General features: G+C 57.9%; 1 protein-coding gene across 2 annotated transcripts in view; it reads right to left on the bottom strand.

Moving 5' to 3' along the window:
* The window catches only part of DYNLL2 (dynein light chain LC8-type 2), a 250,316-nt gene that overhangs the window by 6,869 nt on the left and 230,365 nt on the right, over window positions 1-13,082 (bottom strand). Inside the window, exon 2 of one of the 2 annotated variants that reach the window (XM_075771489.1) lies at window positions 293-379. The gene's annotated coding sequence lies outside the window, so the exon portion shown is untranslated. Of the gene's footprint in view, window positions 1-292; window positions 450-13,082 lie in introns of those variants that run through there. The other variant, XM_075771488.1, reaches the window with a different exon arrangement.

The raw sequence follows: 13,082 nt of genomic DNA, 5'->3' as shown, positions 1-13,082 counted from the left end.
CATGTGCAGGCCAGAGCCCTGCGTGACCTTCACGGGGGGGAGCCCCGGGGGCACCCGAGGCAGCGGTGACCTTGCCCGGAGCGGGGCCGGCAACGCACCGGCAGCAGGCCACCTGGGCGGGGCGGGCTCCGAGCGCCGCCGGGAGCTACCCACTGGCCGGAGCCGCCCACCGACCGGCCAGGGCCGCGACCCTCTCCCCCCAGGACGGCCCCATGGCCACCTCGCACACGAAACGACCGATGCCAGGCGAGGCGCGGAGGTCCCCGCCGGCCCGGCGGAGGGCGTCGCTCACCTTCACAGTGACAGGGCCACCCCGGGAGGGCAAGGCACAGCACCGAGGAGGAGGTGGGAGGAGGAGGAGGCCCGGACCCGCTCGCCTACAGCCCGCTCCGTTCCCTGCGCCGCGCCGAGCGCTCTGCGCCTCGCCGCCGCGCCGCTCTCAAATACCGCCCCGCCCGCTGCGGCGCGCGGCCCGTCGCTCCCCCATTGGCTGCACCGCCCTCCACGCCGCGCCCCCATTGGCTGCGCCCCGGCGAGGCCCGCCGCCCCGGCCCGTCCGCCCGCGCTGTTCTGCCTACATCCTGTTTCATCCCACAATGCCGCGGGGCGAGCGCGGGGCGGGGCAGCGCGGGGCGGGGCTGTGCCTCGCGGGGGGCGGGGGGGGGGGGTACCCCGGTGCCGTGAGGGGCCGGCGCCTGGGCCGGGGGGCCGATCCCCGGGGGTCCCTGCCGCCTTGGGACCCCTGGGAGGGCAGCCGGGTCCCCTGGGGGTCTGCTGCCTGTGGGGGGCCGTGATTCCTCTGCAGGGTCCCCTCTGCCCCCCCCTGAACCCCTGGGAGGGACCCACAGCCTTGGGGAGACCTGATCCCCCTGGGGTAACTGCCTTGGGAGGGCCTGATCCCCTGAGGGGGCCTCCCGCTGTCCCTGAGCCCCGCAGGCCTGGCTCTGTGCTCACACCTGGCATGACGGGACGTGTCGCTGGTGACAGGCCCCAGCGCCAGGCCGGCCTGTCAGCACCGTGAGGGCACACCGTGCCCCCCCCGCCCCGCCACCTTCCCCAGGCTCTGCCCCGCTGCGGGTAGAGCGGGCACCGCGGGGCTCTGGTTGCAGCGTTGGGCAGCTGTGCAGTACGGCAGCTCAGCTGGGTGCTGAAAACGGCCCCATTGCTATGGAGCCATGATACTGGGATTATATTCCCAACCCTGAGAGATCCCAGGGCATCTCTGCGGCAGGACCTGCTGCCATGCCGCTGGGCACCGAGCACCACGCTTGCCCAAAGCGGCTGCATTTCGGCAGTGCTGTGTACACATAACAGCAGCTCCCGCGCGTGGCTCCCCACCAGCAGATTCCTGGTGTCCCACGAGACTTCTTTGTGTCCGCGGAGCTGCTTGCAGGCTGGGGACTGCCATGTGCAAAGTGTTCTTGGAAAGACCGCTCAACCCAAGAGTGAAAAACCAGTTCTGTCAGTGGTGATGAGTTGTAGCTTTGCACGTCAATGGCGTCTTCCACCTGAGATACTCAGTGCCTGATGGTCATTGATCACTCGAGCCTTGTGAGACCCTCCCAAGCTGGCTGGTATTGCTGCAGCTTCTTATATTTACAGCTGAGGAAACTAAGGCAGTAGCAGGAGACAGTGACCTGTGAAAGGTTCCTGAGGCCATTAGTGGCCCCGTTAGGAACAGATCCAGGTCTCCTGGAGCTCGATGTAACCTCCTCCACTGTCCCCAGATGTCCAGGTTTTCAGGCCACTGCCAATCAGGTGCTCAGTTTCCCCCGCAGGACTCAGCATCTCCCCTTGCCCCGCAAAGCCAGACAGATTTCCCCGTCCTGAACACGTCAAGAGGGCTCCCTCGTTTCTTGGGGTTTTCCTGCTTTTATACTGGCAGCAAAGCTTGGGGAATGCCCAGCAAAGGTGGGAGCATCTTTCACTGAACCACCAGTCCCATGGCCTGCGGGATCCGCTGTTTTTCCTCGGGGGTGTCTCAGCGAGTCCTGCCAGGTCCAACCTTGCTTCGTGTGGGAAAGCTGATAAAATCGCAGCCCAGATACTGCACCATCGAGAACTGGCCCTGCTCCACACCAGTGCTCAGACGTGACATGCGGCTGTTCAAGCAGCTTCGTTGTATGTTCACCGTGAGAATGTGTGGTGTTTCAAAGGGGAGAATAAAAACTCTCTGTTCACCCTGAAGTCCAGGGAAAGGCCTGACACAGCACTGTGATACCCTTGGTTTGCATTACTGCTCTCCCTGGAGTAAAGCCGTGGTAAAGCTCAGCTTTAGTAACGCAGCAGGTACCAGTGCTGTCGGAGCGGGTCGAAGGGCTGACCCGGTGCTGCCGTGCCATGGCAGGGAACCCACTAAGCCCCACCGGCGGCAGCCCTGCAGCAGGTCCCCGTGGCCGGCGGGGGGCTGGCAGTCAAACCCCGTGCTGCCCGTTGTGTGCAGACCTCGGGGTGGGAAACAGCGAAGGAGACTCACGCTTGTGACCCGTGTGCTGCCCACACACCTGCCCGTGAGGTCTCACGGGGTCCTGCGCTGGGGCAAGGGAGCAGCAGGGTCCTGGCACATAGGTGTGACACCGGCTCTTCGGCCACTTAGCTTTCCCTCACGGGGCTTCTGCCCTTGATAAAGGTGCTCCGGACGTACACCTGCGCCCAGGCTGCCTCCGCGGGCCCATCTGCCGCGCTGGCCGCCAGCCAGCTCCCATTTTGGTTGCTCCATTTCACTTGGGCAGAGGTGCCAAGAAGCCCTTTGCAGAAGCCACCTGAAAAAAGCCCAGCAAAACAGAAAGTCCCTGTTCCTGCGCCATCCCTGTTCCCACATCATCTCCATTCCCATGCCACGGTGCCCGCACAGCGCTGCCTGGTGTGAACAGCAGCGACATGGAGACAGTGCAGCCCAGGCTCAGCTGGCTGTTAATGAGACCAGTTTTAATTGCATGCTTGGCCTTGAGAACCAGGGAGACCGCTCTGGGTACTGAAATCTATCTAATTTGATTGCTCAAGGAAGACAAGGCTACGGCTGATAACAGCACTCGGGGGACAGGCTGGAGTTCACTCCACGGCTCCGCTTTTGCCTTGTGAGCAGGCAGCCCAGGAATGGGCCGATCCTTTTGTTGATGAAGTGGATGTTTCCTGGTGTGACCTTTGCAGTCTCTGACATGCTGGTCAGAACTCCCAACACCAAATAAAATATTTACTATTCCCAGATGAGTCTAGACCTGAACTTCAGCCTTAAGATAGCAGAAGCCAGAGAGCAGCAGAAAAGCAAATGAGGACTAACACTGCAGGGCACGGCACTAAGTTTGTAAGACCACCGCTGGCGGCATGGGACCTGACCTCCAGCCTTCAGATGGATAATTTGAGGGCATCGGCATCCCCTCCGAGCTCAACTGCTCAAAGCCTGGGTGCATCGGTTGGGGAATGGCTGCGGGTCACCTGCTGTCTGCCCAGCACCACACACATGGGAGCAGCGGACATCCCAGGGTGCACCAAGAGCTGCTCCGGCCAAGAAGTAAAGCGTTGATAAACAAATATGTGGCCATCAAATTGCAGCCTCAGGCCTCAGCCTTATTAATATCGAGAACCCTCTGCACCGCTCTGGGAAATAACTGATGGTCTCTTTGCACCCTGGGAGCAGTGGTTTTCTTGCTTTCTTCTGCAGGTTGACTTCTCTTGCTCCGTCTGCCAGAAGGGGCAGCGGGCAGTGCCCATCCTGCTGGGACGCAGGTGATGCCCTGCACCCACCGACGTGCTCTGGGTCACCACAGGCCACCCCCAGCCAGGCCCCTGCCTTCGTCTGATTTGGATGCTGGTGCTAATGCAGTAACAGGCTTAGCTACAGCCCTTTATGAGCTTCCATCTCAGCAGCAGCAGGAGCAGATATTTTTATGGTGATGTTTCCAGAGGCTCTGTGTGGCTGGAGGTGCAGACCTTGGGGCTGAGAGGGGAAGAAAGGCCATGCCTAGGCAGATGATGGGAGCTGCTTGGGAGAGGCAGGAGGTCAGAGTTCTGCAGGGTGCCCAGATGCGGGAGCCCACGGGGAGCTGCGGGAGCGGGGATGGGGCAGACCCACGTCCCCGTAGGCTGCAGCATGGTCTGGGCTTACCCAGCCAGAGCGGACAGGCCCCCCGGGCCATGCTGCAGAGCAGCAGAGCTGGCCATGAGGGCAGCCGGCTCTGCTCAGGTTCGCTGCACAACGCTTGGCTGGGCTATTTATAGCTCTGCCGAGTCTCTGTTGAGCCAACAGATCTATGAGTCTTGTGGATCCTTTTTATGAGCATCCCAGACCAGGAGACACAGAGCCTCGGCTCTCCCCTTGCTGGACCAGAACAGAGTCATGGTTTGCATCAGAACGGCAGTGCCGCGGGCACAGAGCCCAGCTACGGCTCGCTGCAGGCACAGGAACCAGCTCGGCTGCGCTGGAGGAGGCAGCTCCCTCCCTCCCTGGCATGGACCTGCGGAGGAAACCCTCCACTTTTCTCCTCTGAGGAGCTCCGGTATCTGGCAAACACCAACCCTGTCTTGCAGCACCACTGCTGCGGCTGAGCTGAGCCCACAGGTCAGGATGCCACCACCCTTGGCAGAGCCAGGTTGCCCAGCCTGTACTGCTGCACCATCCCTTACTAACGAAGGAGCTTCATTAGTGGGGAGGCATCTGAGCTGCTGTGACATCTCTGTTCCTGCTGCCATGAGCTTCTGCTTAATCCTCGTGCGCAATAGAGTGACAACCACAAAGTCTGGTTTTACTATACTACTAATCCTGAGCTGAGGCCGGGGCAGGCGACGGGGGCTCGGCAGGTTTTCAGGCTAGAGGCAGCTGCTGAGCGATGCTCATCCTGTCTGTCCTGCGCAACGGGAGCCCCGGGCTTTCCCACGAGAACTCCCATGCTCCAAACCTCCCGGTATCTTCCCGGTGCAAGCGGGTGCAGAAGCAGCGCTCGCCTCCCTCCTGCGCTGCCCATCCCGGGGACACCCGCGGGCACCTTCGGCCCAGGGCAGGAGGGAGCTGCAAAGGGACGAGGTATAAAATGGTGGCCCTGAACCCAAATGGTGACAGCCAACGGTCCACAGAGCTGGCTGGATCCCAGTAATCCCAGTGTAACCCCATCCCAGTTGCATCCTGCCTCTTTCCCCACATCAAGGAGTATGGCCTTGACAGAAGAAAGTGCTTCAAATTCCACGGAGGGAGATGCGTTCCTGAATCGTGACAAAAAGCATTTATTTATAAATTCCTCCGAGTGCACTATATAAGGCGCTTCACAGGGATTAACAGGAAAAGGGCCTGGTGGCGAGGAGCAGTTTGCCATCTAAGGCTGTGCTCCTCCTGCCCCGTGGCCGCACGCTGCCCCGCAGGACGCGTTTCCAATCCCAGGCGATTTTAAGTCAAAAATCGCAGACTTTGTGCACATCTGCCATAAGAAATGCAGAGGTCTGGAACCAAAAGCTAGGCTGTCAGTGCGGCTGCAGCGTCACACCAGCTCCGCTTCCACGCTGCACCTCTGCAGTAACATCCCCCATAGGAGATTTTTCTTCTTATTTAGCCTAAACCCATTTTGCTACAACTTAGCCCATTACTTCTGCTCTGCCTTGCCGTGGACACGGCGCACTGATGTATTTTGTAGCATATGTCCGTAGCAGATGACTGTAGAAACGTTGCTTTTGTCTCCTCTCCCTGCAGGAATTCATTCCCTGTCTCCTCCTCTGACGTGTCTCCTGCACCTCTGCTCACCTCGCTCTTCTCCAGACTGCATCGCTCTCCTTTGCCAATAATCAATAAAACCAACAGCAGCAGTAAAGCACCTTCTTTTATTAATTCACCTCCCCGCTCTCCCCACATCTCCCAGGGGTGTGGGCATGGCAGTGACACCCGTGCACCCCGCAGCTGCTTCACATGAAGGGGGATTTGGCCACTTCATCGTATCAACACAAACCCCCTCCGTCAGGTCCTGCCTGCTGCCGCTGGAGCACGAACATCACGGCCGGGGCGGCTGCGGGTACTCTTCCGTGTCTAGTGACCTCGCAATCACCGATAATCATCCTCCTGGGGCTGATACATCGAGCGAGGGGCCGGCAGCTCCCCTTCTCCTTGCGGAGACGCGCTGCAAAGCGACTGCACAGAAAGGAGGCGGGAGCGGGAGCGGGAGGCACTGCCAGCAGCTCAGCCCCGTGGCCAGCTTCTGCTGGGTGGCAAGCGCTGCCCAGGGGGACGGGTCCGCACGTGGCCGGGCACCCCAATGACCTGCCACCCAGCACCCACATCGACCCCGGGGCAGGACCCGGCTGGTGGCTCCTCCTGGGTGCTCACACCTCAACACCGAGACCTGGCGCCTGCCTTGGGTGAGGGGGAGCCGGATCTGGCCCTTGCTCATGGCTGCAGTCCCCAGCCGCCAGCTTTCCGGCTGCTGGAGCCGGGTCCCTCACCGGCCACAGCCCCCGAGGCTGCCCAACAAGTTATTTTTTACTGGGAGTCAATTGTTTTGGCAAGTGTTTTGCAAACTGCATTATGGAGGGTTTGCTATCAGTCCTAGGCTGCTTTGATCAATCTTGTTTGCGAAGCAGTTTTCAGTGCCCTGGTTAATGTACGTTATTATCTCCCTGAATCCCTGCTATAGAATCTGAATAAATCCCGTGGAAAAAGAAAATGCCCTATAAACGGAAATGCTCTATAAAACTCCAGTGGGGAGCTGCCACCGCTGATGCTGAGGGTTTGATCACCATAAACAGTCTGTTAACATCAATATCAGACCCCAAGTCCCCCAGTTTATTGTCACAACTTTGGGACGATAAAGCATTTTCACTCCCTGCCATCCTCTTCACTGCAAAGATCCAGTTTGGGCAGATTTCTGTCTCCCACGGGTAACTCTCAAATCCCCCCTGGCACTGGGAACCAGGTTCCTGCCCGGGGAGGAATGCTCCTACATCGGAAGGACCACGCAGGGCTGGGCCAAACACTTCCCATCAGCATCACCGGGGCTCCGAGACCCCCACACGCAGCCTCTGGCCATGCGATGCCCTGCCTGCCCATCCCCGAAACCAGCGTGGCCCTTTCACGGCTCCGGCGTGCGCGGAGCTCTCGCTCCTTGTCTCTCCGGGGTCTGTCCCGGAGCAGAGGCAGTTACAGCACGGCACCGTGTCAGGGCAGCCGGGGCTTATCTCCAAGGCAAACCAGCTTAAAAATGTGACAAGCTATAGACGGCTTTTTGTCTAAACATTGCTTTCCACGAGGTAGTGTGTTCCTTGCCATCCCGCAAGCATGATGATAGAAAAAACTAATACTAAACGACTTGTGAGCCTTATTAATATGTATTCAGGTCATCTGCTCTCTGCAAGTTTTTGCAAGTGACTTGCGGTGTGTAGTTCATGTAGAATCCATAAATAAAAATATCTCTCTGGAATCTCAGCGGGGTCTATTAGCATGGGAACATAACAACTGCCTTTGTGCAAGCGGAGGGATGAGGGGTGACGCAGCACAGCCGGGCTGAGCCGGCCAGCCCGCAGCACCCGGCTCCCGGCACCCCAGCCCAGGCTCCCAAACTACGGAGAGCTGAGCACTCCCTTTAATTTGCTCTCTCCCGAAGTGAAAGATGGGTTTAGAGGCAGCATAAACACCAAAGGAAAAGTCACGTCAAAGCCACGTGCTGTGTGACCATGCCTTGCGGCTTCGCTCCTGCAGCGGGCTTTGCAGGGGTCCAGCCTGCCTGCGAGGCAGAGGGGTTTCAGGGGACAGACCCGGTGTGCTCCAGGGCCAGGTCAAGGATGAGTGATAATCATCTGATTTCTTCCCTTGAGCTTCTCCATTTTTTCTTTTCTGTCCTCCCTCCCATTATAACCTTTGGGCCGGGTGCTCTAGCACGAGCCCTAAACCCAACATGGTTTATCTGCAAGGGGCCCTGCCTGCACGTCAAAGGCTCCCTAAATTTTTCAGGCTGGACGGGCTGTTGTGATCATCTTCTCCACCCTCTTGTGAGCCACAGCACTCACCGAGGTTGGTTTTTTGTGGTCGAGCGCTGCCCTCGGACAAGCTCAGGGGTGCCGAGGCATGGCAGGTTGCTTTGGGCTGGTTGCAGGGTCGGGGTTTCCTCCTGCCCCGCTGCAGCACATCCACAGCTGCCGCGTTTCCTCCGCTCCTTCCTTCCCTGCTGCGGGTCAGCCACGGGCTGCAGTCCCCAGGGGTGTCCCCGCTCCAGGAACATGCTGGGCATGGGTGAACCAACTGGGAAATCACGTGTGAATCGCTTGGTGCTCATGCATGAAATAATTGAGCAGTCATGCACGCACTAATTGGGCATTTATATGCAAAATAACTGGGCGCTCATGCGTCAACTGCTTGGGTGCTCGTGTACGCACTGACTGGGGGCTCGTGCACAGTAACTAGGCATTCATGCGTGCACTAACTGGGCATTCATGCGTGGACGAATCCTGCGCTCGTGTGTGAACTAATTGTGAATCTGTGCGCAGGTTCACTGGGCGCTCAGGCAGGATCTTTTCAGTTGCTCATGCACCTCCCGGGCACTCATGCGTGAACTGATTAGGTGCTGATGCATGCACTAATTGGGTGCTCACGCGTGAGCTTGATGGGTGCTCAAATGTACATTAACTGGCCACTTGTGCATCCTCCGATCGGACGCTCAGGCGTGAATTCATCGGGCGCGCATGCCCGACCCCACCGGGTGCTCCTGCGGGGACAAGCAGAGCCCGGCGGAGCGGCAGGGCAGGGAAACCTGCCAGCGTCAAGCAGGGGACGGTGCGGCACCAAAACCACCCGCTGGTTCCCCCGGCACGCGTGAGCATGAGCTGAGCATTTTGTCTCCCCAGCAGCCTTGCTGCCACACGCGAGCCCATCTCACACCTTCCCCCAAGCTCCCCGGGGCGTAGGAAGGAGCTGCTGCCGTTCAGACAACTTAAACTCTGTTCTGGCACAGCATAAATACGAGAAGCTCCACAAGAAGGAGACAAGGTCTCTGCTGTGTAGAATGATTTAGGTCAGTCTCACTTCTGCAGTGATTTATTTAAGTTCTAGCAGTTCCTGGCCCGAGTGAGGGAAAATAACGAGGAAAAAAAAAATAGAATCCCCCATATTTACACAATTTTTCTGTAATGTTTATGTTGTGGGAGCTACAGCATCATCTGCCAGCGCCGTTTTAATCCAGGCCTGCAGACATTTCCACTACACACATTTCTTGGGGTTGTTCTTCAAGGTGGAGCCACTTGCTAAGCACAAAATCTCAGCCTGCAGAAGCTTTCGAGTAGTCGTTTCTCACTGAAAAGCACATCCCATCCCTCGATCACTACTGAGGCTTTACCAGAAACGATCTTGCCTCCCTGCAATCGAAAAAAAGGCCGTTGCAAGCGGACTCAGAAGCAAAGCAGCCAGAAACAACCCACTACGGGTGCAGCTCTGCAAACCCACGCCAGCACCAGCCCCGCAGAGCAGGACCAGCAGCAAGGGGCTCCCAGGATGGGCACTGGAGGCGACGCCTAGCTAGGTAGCTATGTCTATAGATGTATACATCTATATGTATATATACCAGGCAGGTATTCACGGGCTCGCTCTGACAGCAGGCTGGCATCAAGGAAAGCACCAGCCAAACCCCCCTTCCCTGCCCTCCTCGCCAGGCCGGTCAGCCGTCTATTAATGCTCTCGCTGGACGCTACGGAAGGAGCTGCAACAGTCGATCCAATCAATAAATATACATTTTGTACATCCCTTAAGTCTGTAATATCTCTCTGTATATAAGAGGCCACAAGGGATTTTGTTTTAATTAGAGGAATGCTTGAGGATGCTCTGCCTTCTGCTTAATCTGTCTTAGAAACGCAGCGGGGGAAAGGCTGTCCTCCTGTCCCAGGCTCTCACCGGCACCCCGACGGCTCAGCGAGGGCAGGACCAGGGCGACAGAGCGGAGCACAGCCCGTATCCACCTCCCCGGCACCTCTGGCACCAGCCAGGAAAACAAGCGATGCTCAACCAGAGTGGCTCTGATCCCACCACCCCTTGGACTCGGCTCATCTCCTGCCACAAGCCTGACGGTAAGGAAAGTGGCAGAGCCTTCACCGGGCACAAGGGATTTATTTTTTTAAACAGTCGGCTGAAACCCTGCTTGCATCTCCAGCCTAAGCGCAAGGCGGCTTTTCTGTTGGGATGCAGGGAATATTCCCCTTTTCCTGCCAGTGATGTGCTCTCCCTCCTGGCAGTGATGTCCTGCCTAAGAAGGGTCAAGTGTCTGAACATCGCCCACCGCAACAGCTCCCCGCTGGGGGGATACCCTTAACCAGCCCAGCATCCACCCAAACAGCGCAGAGCTCCAGTGCTGGCTGCGTGTTGGGCAGAGGCCGGAAGAAAACTCAGATTTTGGTATTCTACTGCTTATGAAATCGCGTGGTGTCCCTCCAGCATGCAACCCGGGCCCCGGGGAAGCCCCTCACAGCGGGACAGCCCCCCGGGCAGGCCGGTGCAGGCTGGCCTCGGGGCCGGGCATCGCTGCCCCGGGGGTTTCCTCTTGGTTCCTCTCCTGCACGCAGCGAAACGTGCCCGGACTTGATTTACTGGGGCGTAACTCAGGCCTGGGGCTGCGAGCGCACCCCGGCCCCTGCCCGGCACCCCCCGGTGTGGGAATTACCGGGCAGGGTGCAGCCACATCCCCGGTGTGAGGGGCGTTGGGTATTCAGGGCGATACGGGGAGGAGGTGTCAGGAATGCGTTTTGTGGCAAGGAGAGAGCAGAAGTTTCTAGCGAACAAAATATACATTGCCAGAGTTTGTACAGTAGGGGTTTTTTAAAGGGAATGTAACAGCTGCTTAGGCCCCACAGCAAGGAAATATCTGTGGGAGGAGAGCAAACCTCCGCGCAGACGACACGCATCCCCAGAAACAGCCTCGGTGGCCTCAGACGGCTCTGCCTCCGTGCCGGGCTCCCCGCGAGCCCGTGGGCCAGCTGCCATCGGACACGTCTGCTGCGGAGCACCAAGAAGCCAGCGGCTTTCCCCGGGCTCCCGCGCCGCTGCAGAGCTGCACAGGGTCCAAACCCGAGCCCTCGGTGTAAACCACCACCGTGGGTATCCGGAAGGTGCATTTCCAGTTCAGCCCAGTCCCACCAGTGCTCGGGGTGCACTTCAGCCCCAGTCCGGCACAGCGCTCAGCTCGTGTTTAACTCCAAACAGGCAAGCTGTCGGTCAGGGAGTGAAGCTGCCCTCTGCCCGGGAGGATGAGGAGGAATAAAAAAGGGAATAATTAAAACAAAAAGCCCTAGAGGAAAAAAAATACTCACTGATGTCTTGGATGCTCTCGGAGCAAACAAAAGCACACGGAGGCACCGCTTTATGTTCGCCCCTGGGACCAGCAGCAGACATTTATTGTTCTTTCTTCCTCTGCTGTTAACAGCAAAAAACCCTCGCGGGGGATGGCCCCGGGGCCGAGAGCTGCGGCCACACGGGCCGTAATGGAAATCCCACGGACCTTGAGGCAGCGTGTGTGCGCGCACCCCGGCGATGCCTCGCCGCCCCTTCGAACAGAAAGCAGAGCCGGCTGCAGCCCCGGCGCGCAGGGAGCAAGGAGAGTGGTGCCGGGAGAGCCCGGCCCGTGCCTCGTGCGTGGGATCACGTCGGTGGAGAACACCCGTGCCAGGCGGCGGCAGCCCCGGGGGGCCGGCAAAGCCCCCCCCAAAGGCAACGCTGACGCGTGCTGGGCTTGAAACCGGTCTGCCGCGACAAGGAGAAGGGAGGGCTGGCGCAGGACGGAGCTCAGCACGGCGTGTCCCACTGGTTTGCTCGGGAAGGGCTTTGCCCCGCTGCGTCCCACCTCCCCTCTGGCTTCCGTCTCAGTTCACGGCCGTGCCGCAGAGGATAAACTCGGCAAACCCAGTTCCCATTGCAAAACACCCACCGTGGCTCTTTAAACACAAAGCGGTGCACGTCTCACGAAAACCTCTGGCATGGAAAGGCAAACGAAGGCAGCAGTGAAGTCTCGGTATGCACGACGTTATCCCAAGCGTTGGGTTTATGGGGAACGGATCCCCGTGGAGGAAACGGGACTTTTACTGGTGCTGCGGCTCCCCGCCCTCGCCAGCCCAGCTCTCCCCGACCTCCTCATCCCACGAAGCTCTCGGCTCCTTTGATCCTTTCTTTCTCATGTCTGGTATTTCACAGAGTATAAAAACGTTAATATGCTTCCTGGGGAACTATCAAAATAATATCTGATGATGCTTGGGTGCTGCCTCTAAATCAGCATGATCTGCTATTCTCATTTACTATCCTCAAGCAACTGCACCCAAAAGGCGTTCTTGGAAAAAGAAGAAAAATAGGTTTCTTCTTTGATTTCATATTTTAATTGGGCCATCGTGGTACCAGTAAGTCAGGTCCCATACAAGAAATGAAAATTGTCTCGTTTTGGCACAGCAGAGTGAAGGACAGCCGCTGCCCATAGAAGACAGCCAGGGTGTTTGCGCTCCTGATTTCTGACTACGTACTTGAACTTGCTAATTTAAAAGCAGTTGATTTTACACCTTTCACGTCCTTTAAGAATGATTTGGCTATGAACTGTAAGGTTTCCTGAATGGGCAACGCCTGGATAATAAAATGCCGTGAAACAGGATTTCCAGTGGGAACAGACACCGGCTTTAGCAGCACCTTGTAGCCGGGGCGCTGGGCTCGGCAAGCTGCTCCGGAACTTGGCAACTGCTCCCACCCCGGGCCCTTTGTAAACGTCTGGTTTATTTTTCCTCGTTTGTTTGCCTTTCATTGAGCTCAGAAGGTAAAAATACACGGCTCGGTGTCACTCCTGCCTTGGTCTGCCTGACTTTTTGTATTCAAGTGGTTATCGCAATCCCTCGCCTTTCTCAAATGTTTACATAAAGTTACGCGTGTCAACACGACAGTTCCTAAAACTTTATTTGTAGTTAAAAATATCCTCCTTGAAACACATTTTAATGCATTTCTCACTCATTCTATTTTCTTGTATTAAAAAAATCAGCAAATCGATGCCACGGGGGCCGCATCCTGTTGTCTCTGAAAGCCCCGAGCCGAGGAGGGAGCGGGGACGTCGGCATTGCTGCCAGCGGCTCTCAGACAGAAAGCTAATGGAAGACCTCCC

The sequence above is a fragment of the Balearica regulorum genome, chromosome 19 (assembly GCF_011004875.1).
Source record: "Balearica regulorum gibbericeps isolate bBalReg1 chromosome 19, bBalReg1.pri, whole genome shotgun sequence".
Classification (NCBI taxonomy): domain Eukaryota; kingdom Metazoa; phylum Chordata; class Aves; order Gruiformes; family Gruidae; genus Balearica; species Balearica regulorum.
This window is presented reverse-complemented; position numbering and strand designations above follow the sequence as displayed.